Source organism: Mus caroli, unplaced genomic scaffold, assembly GCF_978045245.1.
Source record: "Mus caroli unplaced genomic scaffold, Mus_caroli_1 scaffold_5, whole genome shotgun sequence".
In the NCBI taxonomy this organism is placed as follows: domain Eukaryota; kingdom Metazoa; phylum Chordata; class Mammalia; order Rodentia; family Muridae; genus Mus; species Mus caroli.
In genome coordinates, this window is record NW_028227260.1 from 57577260 (window position 1) to 57597095 (window position 19836).

Here is a 19836-nt window from a genome sequence, read left to right on the forward strand (position 1 = left end):
TTTTATCATGAATGTGTGTTGGATTTTGTCAAATGCTTTCTCTGCATCAAACGAGATGATCATGTGTTTTTTTGTCTTTGAATTTGTTTATAAAATGAATCTCGTTGATGGGTTTCCGTATATTAAACCATCCCTGCATCCCTGGAATGAAAACTATTTGGTCAGGATGGATGATTGTTTTGATGTGTTCTTGGCTTCAGTTAGCTAGAATTTTACTGAGTATTTTTGCATCGATATTCATAAGGGAAACTGGTTTGAAATTCTCTATCTTTGTTGGATCTTTCTGTGGTTTAGGTATCAAAGTTATTGTGGCTTCATAGAATGAGTTGGGTAGAGTACCTTTTGTTTCTATTTTGTGGAATAGTTTGTGAAGAACTGGAATTAGATCTTCTTTGAAGGTCTGATAGAACTCTGCTCTAAACCCATCTGGTCCTGGGCTTTTTTTGGTTGGGAGACTATTAATGACTGCTTCTATTTCTTTAGGGGATATAGGACTGTTTAGATCATTAACCTGATCCTGATTTAACTTTGGTATCTGGTATCTGTCTAGAATTTTGTCCATTTCATCCAGGTTTTCCAGTTTTGTTGAGTATAGCCTTTTGTAGAAGGATATTGATGGTGTTTCGGATTTCTTCAGGATCTGTTGTTATGTCTCCCTTTTCATTTCTGATTTTGTTAATTAGGATTCTGTCTCTGTGCCCTCTAGAGTGTCTAGCTAAGGGTTTATCTATCTTGTTGATTTTCTCAAAGAACCAGTTCCTCATTTGGTTGTTTCTTTGAATAGTTCTTCTTGTTTCCACTTGGTTGATTTCACCCCTGAGTTTGATTATTTCCTGCCATCTACTCCTCTTGGGTAAATTTGCTTCCTTTTGTTCTAGAGCTTTTTAGGTTTGTTGTCAAGCTGCTAGTGTGTGCTCTCTCTAGTTTCTTTTTGGAGGCACTCAGAGCTATGAGTTTTCCTCTTAGAAATGCTTTCATTGTGTCCCATTAGTTGGGGTATGTTGTGGCTTCATTTTCATTAAATTCTAAAAAGTCTTTAGTTTCTTTCTTTATTCCTTCCTTGACCGAGATATAATTGAGAAGAGTGTTGTTCAGTTTCCACGTGAATGTTGGCTTTCTATTATTTATGTTGTTATTGAAGATCAGCCTTAGTCCATAGTGATCTGATAGGATGCATGGGACAATTTCAATATGTTTGTATCTGTTGAGGCCTGTTTTGTGGTCAATTATATGGTCAATTTTGGAGAAGGTACCATGAGGTGCTGAGAAGAAGGTATATCCTTTTGTTTTAGGATAAAATGTTCTGTAGATATCTGTTAAATCCATTTGTTTCATGACTTCTGTTAGTTTCAGCATGTCCCTGTTTAGTTTCTGTTTCCATGATCTGTCCATTGATGGAAGTGGTATGTTGAAGTCTCCCACTATTATTGTGTGAGGTGCAATGTGTGCTTTGAGCTTTACTAAAGTGTCTTTAATGAATGTGGCTGCCCTTGCATTTGGAGCATAGATATTCAGAATTGAGAGTTCCTCTTGGAAGATTTTACCTTTGATGAGTATGAAGTGCCCCTCCTTGTCTTTTTTGGTAACTTTGGGTTGGAAGTAGATTTTATTAGATATTAGAATGGCTACTCCACCTTGTTTCTTCAGACCATTTGCTTGGAAAATTGTTTCCCAGCATTTCATTCTGAAGTAATTTCTGTCTTTTTCCCTGAGATGGGTTTCCTGTAAGTAGCAAAATGTTGGGTCCTGTTTGTGTAGCCAGTCTGTTAGTCTATGCCTTTTTATTGGGGAATTGTGTCCATTGATATTAAGAGATATTAAGGAAAAGTAATTGTTACTTCCTATAATTTTTGTTGTTAGAGTTGGTATTCTGTTCTTGTGGTTGTCTTCTTTTAGGTTTGTTTAAGGTTTACCTTCTTGGTTTTTCTAGGTCGTGGTTTCTGTCCTCGTATTGGTTTTTTCTGTTATTATCCTTTGATTGTTTTTGTTCTTGTTTGTTTATTTGTTTTTTATGTAACAGAAAGACGGTTCCTCTTAATCTTTTGTCATTTCATTGGGGAATTGAGAACAGTAACATTGGGAGTTACTAATGAGCAGTGTTTATCATTCATGTTTTTTGTTGTGGTAGTATGGCTATGTTCGCCCCTTTTAATAACATTTTCGAGATTATTTATTCTTTGTATCTTTTTGGATGTACCTAATCTCTTGAAACTAAGTTTCCCTTATAGTGCCTTCTGTAGAGAACGAATATTAGATAGAAGTTGATTCAATTTGTTTTTATCATTAAATATATTCCTTTATCCAGTGATTATGATTGATAGTTTTGCTAGGTACTGTAGTAGACTCGGCTATCATTTGTGGTCTCTTGGTGCTTGTAGAACACACATACAGATTGAGTAGTAGTCCTGCAGCAGCCTGCTGGCCTGAGTCCCTCATCATATCTCACCTTTATTGCCAGAAGCTTGCCCCAGCTTTGGTGGTTTTCTCTGGAAGGTAACCTGCTGGGCAGTATGTTGGCAGGGACAAAACCTGTCTTTTTTTTTTTTTTTTTTTTTTTTATACTAAGCAGTGTAAAGGCTGCTTAGTATTAATAATATTTACTCTCTTTGATTCTTAGTTAGACTGGAACCAAAAGGGATGGCTTCAGATGAATTATCACCTTTGTTTAACAGCTGAGGGTGGGGCTAGGTAAAGGATTTATTGCTAGCATTCCATTTTCTGGCCAGGCAGTCAGAATCCCTTCACTGGCCTGGCTGGTTAACTCTTTGTGAACCAGTAAGAAAGGAAAGGAAAAGAATTAAGATCCTTACACAGGCAAATTTGCACAGATACATATATGTTCATACTCCCACTCTCTGGTTGGACCTGACCATTTGTCTCAATCAACTCCACAAGTATTTATGCATGCTTACATAATAGACATATATCTACATATGTGCATATAAACAGACATATACATTTGAATGGATGGTGGGATGGGGCAGAGCTTCCCAATCCACCACACCACACCATACCATACCATCTTCATTTATTTTCTCTGGCCTTTTCATATACAAAGGTTCTTAGAAAATTACTTAATAGATAAAATGTTACATAAAATGGGAGTTATAAAAGGATGTTGATATTAAGTTCAAAGCAGTGTTTCATTCTATATACTCATAAATTCCAAACAATAGTTTCTCATAGACTTGTCTTATTATAGTGCACACCTATGGCTTCATCCTTGAACCTGCATGATTTTCTTTGAACACAAATTTGTTCCAAGCCTGTTTCTCTTTTTAGTGTAATTATGAACTCTTATTGTATTTCTTCTTATGAAGCTTTTACTTACTGCTATGAAGAGTGTGCATGTTCTATTCTTGATTTTGACTTTATTACACTTTTTTTCTTTTTTATTAGATATTTTCTTCATTTACATTTCAAATACTATCCCCAAAGCCCTCTATACCCTCCCCCACCCTGCTTCCCAACACTCTTTCTTTTAAAATAACTAAAACCATCTCTCAAAACTTTCTTCCTAAGATCAAATCATGAACTCCATAAAAGTCATTAATCTTCTAATCAGCATCATTGATTCATGGAATTCATTTTTTATGTTGATCTGCAGCAAATCTGCTCAATAGGGTGGGCTAATGTCCAGGGATTATTATGCCAATTTACTAATGACAGGAAAGGCATATCAGCTGCAAGAAGCAATCCTGGAATGAAGTCTCTTTGGGACCTTGGTCCATAGAGTTCACCTATCACAGACCACCTTCTAGCTTACCCTATCCTTATGGCTCCCGACACTATTCCCTTGAGACTCAGTTTCCTGGGGTCAAATCAAGATCCTTCTAGTTATTCCCTATTGCCCCACTAACTTTTCCTTTTAGGTTATCCTCATTCTTTTGTGACACATGTCAAACTGCATAACAGTTCTCTACCAGGAACCCTACAACCATCATACTTGGCAGCCATGACTCTCTGTCTTACTCTTCTCAAGCATGACAGGTCATTCTTCTCCTTCTTCTTCCTCCCTGTCCCAAACCCAGGAAATCTAGAGTCCTTCCTCTGTCTTCCCTGGCCAGCCATTGTCTTTATTTATCTTTATTTATCAATCAGAACTAAGTGGGGGCAGATTTCCAGAAGATACGTGCAGACACTAGTGTAAGCAGTTTTGGGTACCCAAATTAACTTTAGAATAAAAGCAACATTAGGCCAAATGTACTACAATCCCTACTATAAATGAATGAGTGAATGAATAAATAAATAAAAATACAATAAATACAAATGCCAATTTGCAGCATTTTGGTATAATAGGTGTAATACAATGAAATAGAAAACCAAGTTATATAAACCCTCATGTGAACTGTGTTTAGAATTTAGATGAACATGAAATTTATAGCATACAAATTGGAAAGATTAAAGTGACTGAAATTTCAAATAAAGTTTCCCATAATCTATTGAAATACAGTAAAATTCAACCTAAAATGCACAGTAGTAAAGGAGAGCTTAGGGACTAGATACAATCAATAGCAGCATGAAAATAAGTAATTATACTCATAGTTATAATCAAAAGGAAATTATGAGCTTATACATTCAAAATAATGCTAATAATTTCACACATGAGTAAATAATTGGAGGAGAAAAAGTGCTTTCTTTATTAGAATGCTAAATAGCACTGCAAAGATAATAGTCTAAGTAGAAAATCATCACTTGTCATTAACCAATATTATATTGATTTGGTAAACAGGTTGTATACAATGTAACTTATTAAACTGTGGGTTATTACTTTTATATGGGGGTTGCATAACTGAATATGAGGGTAGTTCACAACAGTCAGAGAATTCTTTTCCAATGTACAGCAACTCAAGGTCATTTCAAAATCAAATATGCGATGAATCTGAGGTGTTTCTGGCACTCTTCATGTTCTGTCTTCACTCCAGCCACAGCTCTAAACATGCTACATGTGCATTTTGGATTGAGTGTTTGGTCATGCCTCACAACACCAACATTGGCCAAAATGCCCTGGCTCAGATGTGAGACTAATTCTATACTGTTGCTTGCAGTGCTTTACATAGCACAGACAAAGTTCTCTCCATTTATAGAAACATTATGTTTAAATTATGGAAAATAAAGACTTTTAATATTTTTCTACCACCATTCTTCAGCACATAACCATCAAATTCCTAGATATTTGAAATTGTTAGAATGTATTAGAATGTTTTTTTAAAATTGCTGTTTGAGTTGCTGACATGAATTTAAAACATACACATCATTTTATATATATATTTTGGTTTGACATTAGGGAAAAACTTCCTAAAGTTTCTCAAGTGGCCCTAAAATTACTTCTGCTACTTTGTTCTATGTGTTTATATGAAGCAATTTACATAGCATTATTAATAGATTAAAATAGAACAATATCTGAAAAACCTGAACATCTTTATGTTATAAGATCTAAATAGTTTTATTTTAATTTTTGTAATTAAAATATTTAAATATCTATTTTATTTATTCTTCCCATGGAGATTCAAGCATTCCCCCATTGAGCCATCTTTGTTACTTAGCTTCTGTGAGTCTGTGGATTGTAGTATAGTTATCCTTTACTTTACAGCTAATAGCCACTTATATGTGAGTAATACCATGTTTGTCTTTCTGGGTCGAGGTTACCTCACTCAGGACAACCCTTTCTACTTACTTCCATTTACCTTCAAATTGCATGATGTTATTTTTTAACAGCTTTATTGTGTGTAGTCAAGGGTTGAGGTGGAGATGGGAACAGGAGGGATCAGGTGCAGAGAAGATGGAGGGAGAGACAAGTGATGTTGGGGAGCATCTCCTTAAGGAAAAATCAGTAAATGAACACTCCCAGGAATCTATGAGGGTGACCCTAGCAGTGAGGAATACAGAGCCTGAACTGACTATCTCCTATAAGCAGGCAATACTTCCAGTGGTGGGATTGGGATATCAACCTAGCCATAAAACCTTCTACCTACAATTGGCCCTGCCTACAAGATATGCTGGGGTTAAAGTGGCACACAAATTGTGGGAGTGGCCAACCAATGACTGGTACAGCTTGAGACCCATGTCATGTGAGGGAGCCCACCCCTGACACTGTCTGAAGGGGTAAGACCCAGCAGGTGTATAGCCCAGAGACCTAGGATAAAACAAAATATGACTGGCAGAAAAGAAAGAAAGTTAATGAGATGATTCCTAATGATAGTCTGCTTTACTCATAGATCGGTAGTCAGAAGAAAGGGTTCACCTAGTGAATGATGGAAACAGATGCAGAGACTCACAACCAAATGTTAGGAAGATCTCAAGTAATCATGTGGAAGAGGAGGAAGAAGGATTAGGAACCAGAGGGGTAAAGGACACCACGAGAACACAGTACATAGAATCAACTAATCTGGGCTTATAGGGGCTCACAGAGACAGAACCATCAACCAGGGAGCCTACATGTGCCTGCCTTAGGAACTCTGTACATACGTTATGGTTGTGTAGGTTGGTCTTCTTGTGAACCTTCTAACAGTAGGAGCAGGGGTTATCTCTGACTCAGTTGCCTGGTTTTGAGACCCTTTCTTCCTACTGGGTTGCCTTGTCCCGACTTAATAAAAGGGGAAGTACCTACTCTTACTTCAACATGATATGTCACGTTTGGTCGATATCCATGAGTAGTCTGACCCTTTCTGAAGAGAAACAGAGGAAAAGTAGATATGGAGAGGGAATGAGGGAGGTATTGGAAGGAGAGAACGGAGGGGAGACTGTGGTGGGATATACTATATGAGAGTAGAATAAACAAAAATTACAGAAACGTAATTTGCTCTTCCTTTCAATCTTTCCATGTCTTTTCCTCATACCCTCTTTAAAATCTATGGACTTTTTCTTGAATTATTATTGATACAAACATATAAACAATGCACAAATGTATCTACAAAGCATATTGAATCACTTTAGTGCTGGTTTAGTTTTTTGTCTAGGTATGACCTCCCTATCATTTTTTACCTTCCACTTTAGCATGTCTACCAGTGTTGTCATTGTTTGGGTCTTATTTAGGCAGCCACATTGGTAGAGTATTAAGAATGAGGCTTCCCTGTCATTTCTAGGAGACAATCTTTTAGCAGACTTCCAGGTTTTCTGGTTTTAACAATTTTCCTGATTTATTTTTCATGATGTTCCCAGAGACTTCGGTGTGGAAGTAGTGTTGTAAATGTACCAATTGGGGTTTGGCATCCTACGATCAGATGTTATCTGCATTTTGACTAGTTATGGCTTTCTGTAATCATGTTCCTCTGCAGCAAAGTGAAGATTTTTAGATGAGGGATGAGAGCTACACTTAGCAGATTGGGCCCAGGTGCAAGATCCAAGATTTAATTCTTTATGTAAACATAAATAATCTTATGTATCTGATTAGCATGTAAATTTGCCCTCATCTTTAATAAATGGTAATATATGTATACCTAAGAATTTTAAAATATTTTTATGATTTATTATTAGTAAATATTTGATTTGTATACGTATTTTATATGAATATGTACCTGAAGTTACATTTCTTTTTTTTTTGCTTTTCGAGACAGGGTTTCTCTGTATAGCCCTGGCTGTCCTGGAACTCACTTTGTAGACCAGGCTGGCCTCAAACTCAGAAATCCGCCTGCCTTTGCCTCCCAAGTGCTGGGATTAAAAAGCGTGCGGCACCACACTCGGCTTTTTTTTTTTTTTTTAATGATTTTAGAACATTTCTTGAGTAAAATGGGGAAAGTAAAACTTTATGAAGCTGTGATTTAAGTAAGCACAAAATAAACTCCTGTATAGCATTATTTTCAAGAAAAAATGACATATTTAAAATCATCAGACAGAATCATAACTAAATGGTCTGTAGAAATAGAATAGAAGCTATAGTAGGACTATGATACAATGGTCTGATAGAGAAAAATTGTTATGATACTCTTGGCAAAAATTAAAGATGACAAACTAAATTTAATCATGAGAAATAATCAGATGTGCCAAATTAGCAATTTTTTATTTTATGTGAAATCTTCTAAAGTTAAAATTTAACAGCACAATTGTCCTTTATTCTTTTGAAAATGTTTTTTGTTTTTATTAGATATTTTCTTTATTTACATTTCAAGTGTTATCCCCTTTCCTTGTTTGCCCTCCAAAACCTCCCTATTTCTTTCTCCCTCCCCCTGCTTCTATGAGGGTGTGCCCCCCCCCACACCTACCCACTCCCAACTCCCTGCACTGCCATTCCCCTATACTGGGGTATTGAGCCTTCAAAAGACCGAGGACCTCTCCTCTCATTGATGTCCAACAAGGCTATCCTCTGCTACATATGCAGCTGGAGCCATGGTTCCCTCCATGTGTACTCTGGTTGGTGGTTTAGTGCCTGGGAGCTCAGGGGGGTGGTCTGGCTGGTTGATATTGTTGTTCTTCCTATGGGGTTACAAACCCCTTCAACTCCTTCAGACCTTTTTCTAACTCCTCCATTGGGGACCCCATGCTCAGTCCAGTGGTTGGCTGGGAGCACCCGCTTGGTGAGGATGTAGAGAAAGAGGAACACTCCTCCATTGTTGCAAGCTGGTACAACCACTCTGGAAATCAGTCTGGCAGTTTCTCAGAAAATTGGACATAGTACTCAGCTATACCACTCCTGGGCATATACCCAAAAGATGTGTCAACATATAACAAGGACACCTGCTTCACTATGTTCAGAGCAGCCTTATTTATAATAGCCAGAAGCTGGAAAGAAACCAGATGTCCCTCAACAGAGGAATGAATATAGAAAATGTGGTTCATTTACACAATGGAGTACTACTCAGCTATTAAAAACAATGACTTCATGAAATTCTTAGGTAAATGGATGAAACTAGAAGATATCACCCTGAGTGAGGTAACCCAATCACAAATGAACACACATGGTATGCACTCACTGATAACTGGATATTATCCCAAAAGTTCAGAATACCCAAGATACAATTCACAGACCACATGAAGCTCAAGAAGAAGGAAGACCAATGTGTGGATACTTTGGTCCTTCTTAGAAGGGGGGAAAATACCCATGGGAGGAGATACAGAGACAAAGTGGAGCAGAGACTGAAGGAAAGGCCACCCAGAGACTGCCCCACCTGGGGATCCATCCCATATGCAGTTACTAAACCCAGACATCATTGTGGATGCCAACAAGTGCTTGCTGACAGAAGTCTGTTATAACTGAATCCTGAGAGGCTCTGTCAGAGCATGACAAATACAGAGCCAGATGATCCCAGCTAATTGTCCTTTATTTTAAAGTTCCTCCCACAGCATTTGTGTATGAAGGACAACAGAGTAGAAAGAGACCACCTAATTGTTCCATGACACAGTATATAGATTTGGTCATTCATTGTGAAGCGATGTTATGAATATAGACACAATGTGAAGGAAGCACCATTGCACTGGTGCAAAGCTTGGTTGACCCAAAGGCTCAATTGGTGAAAGAATTAGACTGGGTTACTGCTTTATGCCTTAAGGTTGGGCCTTGTAACCAGCTTTTAGATTTGTAATTCTTCTTACTCAGGTACTGTGAAGAGCAAAGATTGTTGAGCTGAACCTTGGATGGATGTTCTAACACTGGTGTCCTTCACATATACTTAGTTATAATAAGACAGATCTAAAAGACAACTTGCTGTTTATAGTGGACCTTCCCCAAGATCTCATTATTAAGGCCTCAATAGTACTGAGGAGGAAGTGAAGACTCTAAAATGTTCTAGAATTTAAGCATGACAAAAATGGTAGAAAATGTTATATGGGCACACAATTGTCAGAATTTGATATTTTATACATAATTTCAAGGCATATTTGCAATTACAGTTCTACAAGGAGAATGCACCATGATGGTAGTTAAACTGCTTCTTGTTTAAGGACCACCCTGGTAAATGACATTCACTTAATTTATTTGATCCACATCCTATATTGTTATATGATATTAGGGGATATAAAGGTATTTAGCTGCATTTTTATAATAATAGGGGTGTTCCAGTAAAGTATATTTATTCATAATCACCTATGAATACAATGTGCAATTTTAGAAAGTAGAGATCTATTCTCACTGATATATTGATATAACTCTGCAATATATATGTAAATATTAGATAAAGTAGTGATATATTTATGGCACACATACATGATTTTATTCCACTTTGTAAATAATTTTAGATATACTCAAGTCACACAATAGTATGTCTTAGTTGGGGTTTGTATTGTTGCAAGGAAGCATCATGAACAAAAAGCAAGTGAGGGAGAAAAGTGTTTACTGGGCTTGTAGTCCCACAGCACTGTTCACCATTGAAGGGAGTTGTGACAGGAACTCAAACAGGGCAGGCACCTGGAGGCTGATGATGCAGAGGCAATGAAGGGGTGCTGCTTACTGGCTTGCTCAGCCTGCTTTCTTATAGAACTCAGAACCATCAGCCCCGAGATGGCACCACCCACAATGGGCTGGGCCTGTCCCCATCTATCATTAATTAAGAAAATACCCTACACCTGAATCTCATGGAGGAATTTTCTTAGTTGAGTTTCCTTGTGTCAAGTTACAACAACACTAACCAGGACAGAGGATATACCTTAAACCAGCTATTATCTTTAGAGTAAAACATTTATCTACTTTTCTCTCAAGAAACAATTGTTAGCTGTATTTTAATTTATAATTTAAGTAATTCATGTAAAATTTGATGTAACTAATTTGGAAAGAACTTGTCTAGCATGCATGGGACTTTTTCTTGTACTCTTATCTGCACACTGAGAAGACTCTTCCCTCTTCAGCTGTTGATTTGGGATGAAAAGTAAAGTCGATGTTTTTCCTCATATTATGGTACTGTCTAACATCTCTGGATCTTACAGAGTTTACATTTTTTATGCTGCTAACAAGCATTTTTTCCCTTACATTTCCTTTCCTCAAAAGTGTCTATATACCTATTATCTTGGTTACTCTTTGTTTAGGAGCACTGGGTTGCTTGGCATATCTCTTCTTAAATTAAAAAAAAAAGTATTGATTCTTTGTGAGTTTCATATCACGCACCCCAGTCCTCATCTCCCCATTCTTTCATATCTACCATTGTTCTTACAACACCCCGCACGCAAGAACACACACACACACACACACACACACACACACACACACACACACACACCATAGAAAAACATCTCATTATGGAAGCTGTAGTATGTCACAGTGTGTCTTGTCCTACAGTATATCCCTCTTTCCATACATCTTCACTTGCAAAGCTTCATTGCAATATCATTGATCTGCTTTGAGGTCTCTAGCTTCTGTGACACCGTCAGTATTGGATCTTCATCAGGACTTTTCCCAATGACCCTGTTTTGCCCTTTGTCATGGAGATCCTTTTGGTTTGAATCAGCAAGACTGGCTCTTTCACCTGTCCCAACCATTTGCAAATGATATGGATTTTAGGGTAAGCCAAAACAGAGCTCTGGATCTGGGCCTGAGTGATATCTGAGCTGTTCAGCACACTGGCTTTTTGCATCACCAGGGTGAGTTCTACAGTGCTCCTCTGGCTAGACCACCAAATGCTGCCATAAGCAGGAGGCAGGGTTAGCTGTCCTGCTATCATACCCTTGGAGCAGCTCACCTGCACCCATGCCTCTAGAGCCAGCTCCACTGTGCTGCCCAGTCAAGGCACAGGGCCACTCTCTCCAGTGCTGCAGCCTGTGGGTGGCTGGGCCAGCTCTGCAGCTCTCACTCCCTACCTAACCAAGGGCTGCCTCATCTGTGCCTTCACCATCAGGGCAGGCTCTACTGTGTTGCCTAGGCGAGGTGTAGGGCCTGCTCACCTGCATGCTGCAGGTAATGAGAGTTGAGGGGGACCATTAACCCTGAACCCATGCCCTGTCACGGCAGAGGAGTGGCAGGGCCAACTCTAACTTACTCTTGCCCTTGGGGCTCGCTCACCTGTGTCCCCCTAGATTACTGTGGGGCCCAGGTGAGATGCAGGAAACACTCTCCAGTGTGCTTCAGTGCTGGACATCTATGTTTTTTTTCCATTTTTTATTAGGTATTTAGCTCATTTACATTTCCAATGCTATACCAAAAGTCCCCCATTACCCACCCCCGCAACTCCCCTACCCACCCACTCCCCCTTTTTGGCACCGGCGTTCCCCTGTACTGGGGCATATAAAGTTTGCAAGTCCAATGGGCCTCTCTTCCAAGTGATGGCCTATTAGGCCATCTTTTGATACATATGCAGCTAGACACAAGAGCTCCGGGGTACTGGTTAGTTCATATTGTTGTTCCATCTATAGGGTTGCAGTTCCCTTTAGTTCCTTGGGTGCTTTCTCTAGCTCCTCCATTGGGGGCCCTGTGATCCATTTCATAGCTGACTGTGAGCATCCACTTCTGTGTTTGCTAGGCCCTGGCATAGTCTCACAAGAGACAGCTATATCTGGGTCCTTTCAGCAAAATCTTGCTAGTGTATGCAATGGTGTCAGCGTTTGGAAGCTGATCATGGGATGGATTTCTGGATATGGCAATCACTAGATGGTCCATCCTTTCGTCACACTTCCAAATTTTGTCTCTGTAACTCCTACCATGGGTGTTTTGTTCCCTATTCTAAGAAGGGGCAAAGTGTCCACACTTTGGTCTTCGTTCTCTTGAGATTAATGTGTTTAGCAAATTGTATCTTATATCTTGGGTATCCTAAGTTTCTGGGCTAATATCCACTTATCAGTGAGTACATATTGTGAGAGTTCCTTTGTGATTGGGTTACCTCACTCAGAATGATGCCATCCAGGTCCATCCATTTGCCTAGGAATTTCATAAATTCATTCTTTTTAATGGCTGAGTAGTACTCCATTGTGTAAATGTACCACATTTTCTGTATCCATTCCTCTGTTGAGGGGCATCTGGGTTCTTTCCAGCTTCTGGCTATTATAAATAAGTCTGCTATGAACATAGTAGAGCATGTATCCTTCTTACCGGTTGGGACATCTTCTGGATATATGCCCAGGAGAGGTATTGCTGGATCCTCCAGTAGTACTATGTCCAATTTTCTGAGGAACCACCAGACTAATTTCCAGAGTGGTTGTACCAGCTTGCAATCCCACCAACAATGGAGGAGCGTTCCTCTTTCTCCGCATTCTCGCCAGCATCTGCTGTCACCTGAATTTTTCATCTTAGCCATTCTGACTGGTGTGAGGTGGAATCTCAGGGTTGTTTTGATTTGCATTTCCCTGATGATTAAGGATGTTGAACATTTCTTCAGGTGCTTCTCTGCCATTCGGTATTCCTCGGGTGAGAATTCTTTGTTCAGTTCTGAGCCCCATTTTTTAATGGGGTTATTTGATTTTATGGAGTCCACCTTCTTTTTTTTTTTTATTAGGTATTTTCCTCGTTTACATTTTCAATGCTATCCCAAAAGTCCCCCATACCCACCCCCCAATCCCCTACCCACTCACTCCCTCTTTTTGGTCCTGGGGTTCCCCTGTACTGGGGCATATAAAGTTTGCAAGTCCAATGGGCCTCTCTTTGCAGTGATGGCCGACTAGTCTATCTTTTGATACATATGCAGCTAGAGACAAGAGCTCCGGGGTACTGGTTAGTTCATATTGTTGTTCCACCTATAGGGTTGCAGTTCCCTTTAGCTCCTTGGGTAATTTCTCTAGCTCCTCCATTGGGGGCCCTGTGATCCATTCAATAGCTGACTGTGATCATCCACTTCTGTGTTTGCTAGGCCCCGGCATAGTCTCACAAGAGACAGCTATATCTGGGTCCTTTCAGCAAAATCTTGCTAGTGTATGCAATGGTGTCAGCGTTTGGAAGCTGATTATGGGATGGATCCCTGCATATGGCAGTCACTAGATGGTCCATCCTTTCGTCACACTTCCCAATTTTGTCTCTGTAACTCCTTCCATGGGTGTTTTGTTTCCATTTCTGAGAAGGGGCAAATTGTCCACACTTTGGTCTTCTTTCTTCTTGAATTTCATGCGTTTAGCATATTGTATCTTATATCTTGGGGATCCTAAGTTTCTGGGCTAATATCCACTTATCAGTGAGGACATATTGTGAGAGTTCCTTTGTGATTGGGTTACCTCACTCAGGATGATGCCCTCCAGGTCCATCCATTTGCCTAGGAATTTCATAAATTCATTTTTTTAATAGCTGAGTAGTACTCCATTGTGTAAATGTACCACATTTTCTGTATCCATTCCTCTGTTGAGGGGCATCTGGGTTCTTTCCAGCTTCTGGCTATTATAAATAAGGCTGCTATGAACATAGTGGAGCATGTATCCTTCTTACCGGTTGGGACAACTTCTGGATATATGCCCAGGAGAGGTATTGCGGGATCCTCTGGTAGTACTATGTCCAATTTTCTGAGGAACCACCAGACTAATTTCCAGAGTGGTTGTATAAGCTTGCAATCCCACCAAAAATGGAGGAGTGTTCCTCTTTCTCCACATCCTTGCCAGCATCTGCTGTCACCTGAATTTTTGATCTTAGCCATTCTGACTGGAGTGAAGTGGAATCTCAGGGTTGTTTTGATTTGCATTTCCCTGATGATTAAGGATGTTGAACATTTTTTCAGGTGCTTCTCAGCCATTCGGTATTCCTCAGGTGAGAATTCTTTGTTCAGCTCTGAGCCCCATTTTTTAATGGGGTTATTTGATTTTCTGGAGTCCACCTTCTTGAGTTCTTTATATATATTGTATATTAGTCCCCTATCCGATTTGGTTAGGTAAAGAACATCTGTCGAGGCTCTTCTGGCTTTCATAGTCTCTGGTGAAAAATCTGGTGTAATTCTGATAGGCTTGCCTTTATAAGTTACTTGACTTTTTCCCTTACTGCTTTTAGTATTCTAACTTTATTTAGTGCATTTGTTGTACTGATTATTATGTGTCGGGAGGAATTTCTTTTCTGGTCCAGTCTATTTGGAGTTCTGTAGGCTTCTTGTATGTTCATGGGCATCTCTTTCTTTAGATTTGGGAAGTTTTCTTCTATAATTTTGTTTAAGATATTTGCTGGTCCTTTGAGTTGAAAATCTTCATTCTCACCCACTCCTATTATCCGTAGGTTTGGTCTTCTCATTGTGTCCTGGATTTCCTGGATGTTTTGAGTTGGGATCTTTTTGCATTTTCCATTTTCTTTGATTGTTGTGCTGATGTTCTCTATGGAATCTTCTGCACCTGAGATTCTCTCTTCCATCTCTTGTATTCTGTTGCTGATGCTCGTATCTATGGTTCCAGATTTCTTTCCTAGGGTTTCTATCTCCAGCGTTGCCTCACTTTGAGTTTTATTTATTGTGTCTACTTCCCTTTTTAGGTCTAGTATGGTTTTGTTCATTTCCATAACCTGTTTGGATGTGTTTTCCTGTTTTTCTTTAAGGACTTGTAACTCTTTAGCAATGTTCTCCTGTATATCTTTAAGTGAGTTATTAAAGTCCTTCTTGATGTCCTCTACCATCATCATGAGATATGCTTTTAAATCCAGGTCTAACTTTTCAGGTGTGTTGGGGTGCCCTGGACTGGGCGAAGTGGGAATGCTGGGTTCTGATGATGGTGAGTGGCCTTGGTTCCTGTTAGTAAGATTCTTATGTTTACCATTTGCCATCTGGTAATCTCTGGAGTTAGTTGTTATAGTTGACTCTGTTTAGAGATTGTTCTTCTGGTGATTCTGTCATATCAGCAGACCTGGGAGACAGGCTCTCTCCTCTGAGTTTCAGTAGTCAGAGCACTCTCTGCTGGCAAGCTCTCCTCTTACAGGGAAGGTGCACAGATATCTTGCGTTTGGACTTCTTCCTGGCCGAAGAAGAAGGCCCAAAACAGGACCTTTCCCAGAAGCTGTGTTGCTTTGGCAGGTCACAGAAGCTGTCAGCTTCTGTGGTGCACACTCTCACCTGTGTAGACTAAGTTCCTAAGTTCGGCGGAGTCCAGGAACCAAGTTGGCGCCTTCTGCTCCTGAGGCAGAGGGCTTCCGAGCCAGGCAGACACCTGTCCTCTGGCCGAGAGGGTGGCCGGATGTCTGAGGCCCGAAAAGGGTGCTGCCTCAGAGGCTCTGTGGCTTCCGCCTGCTCCAGAAGCTGTCTGCTTCTGTGGTGCACCCTCTCACCTGTGCAGACTAAATTCCTAAGTTCGGCGGAGTCCCAGAACCAAGATGTCGCCCACTGCTCCTGAGGCAGAGGGCTTCTGAGCCAGGCAGACACCTGGCTGGACATCTATTTTAAGCAACTGGTTAAAATATTTCCATTTCATAGTTGAATCTGCAGGTTTAGAACTTGAAAATACAGTTTCAATTATATTTTGATATGTGGAGCAAGTAGTTCACTGCTTTAGTTGCATGGGCATACCACTTCTGTTTTTTGCCTATAAAGGGAACATCACTGGGGGCATTTGACTGCAGCAACAATAGTTGTTTGGTATTAGGCTATATAATATTTCTATAACTGTTTATTCCTTACTATTTTTGAAGTGAGAATTTGGGTTTTCTTTCTATTTGAGAGATCTGTGTGTAGGGTAAGCTTCACTTCCTTTCCATTCCTATTCCTGTTGCCCTCTCCAGCTAGCTAATTAACTACTTTATTCCTTTCGCTGTGTAATAATTTTTGCAGTCTTTTGTGTCATCTTTCTACAAACTCCATTTAAAACCACAATGAACATGCAAGCTTCCAGGGCGAATCTTAAAATATCATATCTCAATGGCATGGTAAGTCTTATTTTCATGAAAAAAAAATAAACACCCTAATTTTAAAAACAAGATAACAGATTGTGAACACCTAGAAATGATGTCCATTAAAATATAAAGATAAGTTGGAACCATTAGATTTATAGTTGAAATTTCCCTCATGTCAGGCATGATTAAGTTTGTTTCCAATTAATGAATACAAACAAATATATTTGCTGCTACCAGCCAAATGAAAACTTCCCAATATGTTAACCTTTACCACTAAGCTTAATGTTCTAACAGAAACACATTGTAAGCCTTGGGGAGAGAAAATAATTGAATTTTTAAAGGTACTTTAATGACTTATAAAATGTCTTTTAAGCATAAAAGAATAACCAATAAGTGCAATAGGTGATTTATTTTCTAAAATATATAGTTCTTTTTCATCCATTTTATTCAAACCATGGTCCTAAATCACCCTTGGATATAATAACAAAATGATTCAACTAAAGATTTGATCAAGTTTTATTAGAACATTAATGGATTATGAGCTCATTGGAATATCTGGACTAGCATCAGGTAAATAATAATCTCTCTTTCCTTTTGAAGAAACACTGATTATGCTCTAGAAATATGCCTGTATGAGTAACAAAGTATATAATATTGAAACTCTTTTTCATCATTCTTTTGACTTGTAATGTTTCTTTGCTTCTCTGTATTTCCTCTCCCTTCTTTTTTTGTTTATTTTTTAGTATTGGGTATTTATTTCATTTAAATTTCCAATGCTATCCCAAAAGTCCCCCACACCCTCCCAAACCCACTCCCCCCCCAACCAACTCCCACTTCTTGGCCCTGGCGTTCCCCTGTACTGAGGCATATAAAGTCCGCATAACCAATGGGCCTCTCTTTCCACTGATGACCGACTAGGCCATCTTTTGATATATATGCAGCTATAGACACGAGCTCTGGGGGGGGGGGGGGACTGGTTAGTTCATATTGTTGTTCCACATATTGGGTTGCAGATCCCCCCAGCTCTCTGGGTACTTCCTCCAGCTCCTCCATTGGGGGCCCTGTGATCCCTCCAATAGCTGACTGTGACCATCCAATTCTGTGTTTGCTAGGCCCCAGCGTAGTCTCACAAGAGATAGCTATATCAGGGTCCTTTCAGCAAAATCTTGCTAGTATGTGTGATGGTGTCAGCGTTTGGAGGATGATTATGGGATGGATCCCTGGGTATGGCACCCTCTATATGGTCCATCCTTTTGTCTCAGCTCCAAACTGTGTCTCTGTAACTCCTTCCATGTGTGCCTTGCTCCCAATTCCAAGAAGGGGCAAAGTATCCACACCTGGTCTTCGTTCTTCCCGAGTTTCATGTGTTACACAAATTGTATCTTATAACTTGGTTATTCTAAGTTTCTGGGCAGATAAACACTTATCAGTGAATACATATCATGTGAGTTCTTTTGTGATTGAGTTACCTCACTCAGGCTGATGCCCTCCAGGTCTAATATCGAATAAAATCGACTTTCAACCCAAAGTTATCTAAAAAGACAAGAAGGGACACTTTATACTCATCAAAGGTAAAATCCTCCAAGAGGAACTCTCAATTCTGAATATCTATGCTCCAAATGCAAGGGCAGCCACATTCATTACAGACACTTTAGTAAAGCTCAAAGCACACATTGCACCTCACACAATAATGGTGGGAGACTTCAACACACGACTTTCATCAATGGACAGATCTTGGAAACAGAAACAAAACAGGGACACAGTAAAACTAACAGAAGTGATGAAACAAATGGACTTAAAAGATATCTACAGAACATTTTATCCTAAAACTAAAGGATATAACTTCTTCTCAGCACCTCTCGGGATCTTCTCCAAAATTGACCATATAATTGGTCACAAAACAGGCCTCAACAGATACAAACATATTGAAATTGTCCCATGCATCCTATCAGACCACCATGGACTAAGGCTAATCTTCAATAACAACATAAATAATGGAAAGCCAATATTCATGTGGAAACTGAACAACACTCTTCTCAATGATACCTTGGTCAAGGAAGGAATAAAGAAAGAAATTAAAGACTTTTTAAAGTTTAATGAAAATGAAGCCAGAAATTACCCAAACATATGGGACACAATGAAAGCATTTCTAAGAGGAAAACTCATAGCTCTGAGTGCCTCCAAAAAGAAACTGGAGAGAGCACACACTAGCAGCTTGACAACACACCTAAAAGCTCTAGAAAAAAAGGAAGAAAATTCACCCAAGATTAGTAGAGGGCAGGAAATAATCAAACTCAGGGGCAAAATCAACCAAGTGGAAACAAGAAGAACTATTCAAAGAATCAACCAATCTAGGAGCTGGTTCTTTGAGAAAATCAACAAGATAGATAAACCCTTAGCTAGACTCACTAGAGGGCACAGTGACTGCATCCTATTTAACAAAATCAGAAATGAAAAGGGAGACATAACAACAGATCCTGAAGAAATCAAAAACACCATCAAGATCCTTCTACAAAAGGCTATACTCAACAAAACTGGAAAACCTGGATGAAATGGACAAATTTCTAGACAGATACCAGGTACCAAAGTTAAATCAGGATCAAGTTAATGATCTAAACAGTCCCATATCCCCTAAAGAAATAGAAGCAGTCATTAATAGTCTCCCAACCAAAAAAAGCCCAGGATCAGATAGGTTTAGTGCAGAATTCTATCAGACCTTCAAAGAAGATCTAATTCCAGTTCTGCACAAACTATTCCACAAAATAGAAGTAGAAGTTACTCTACCCAACTCATTCTATGAAGCCACAATTACTCTGATACCTAAACCACAGAAAGTTCCAACAAAGATAGAGAACTTCAGACCAATTTCCTTTATGAATATCAATGCAAAAATACTCAATAAAATTCTCGCTAACTGAATCCAAGAACACATCAAAACAATCATCCATCCTGACCAAGTAGGTTTTTTTTTTTCCCAGGGATGCAGGGATGGTTCAATATACGGAAATCTATCAATGTAATCCATTATATAAACAAACTCTAAGACAAAAACCACATGATAATCTCATTAGATGCTGAGAAAGCATTTGACAAAATCCAACACCCATTCATGATAAAAGTCTTGGAAATATCAGGAATTCAAGGCCCTTACCTAAACATGATAAAAGCAATCTACAGCAAACCAGTAGTCAACATCAAGGTAA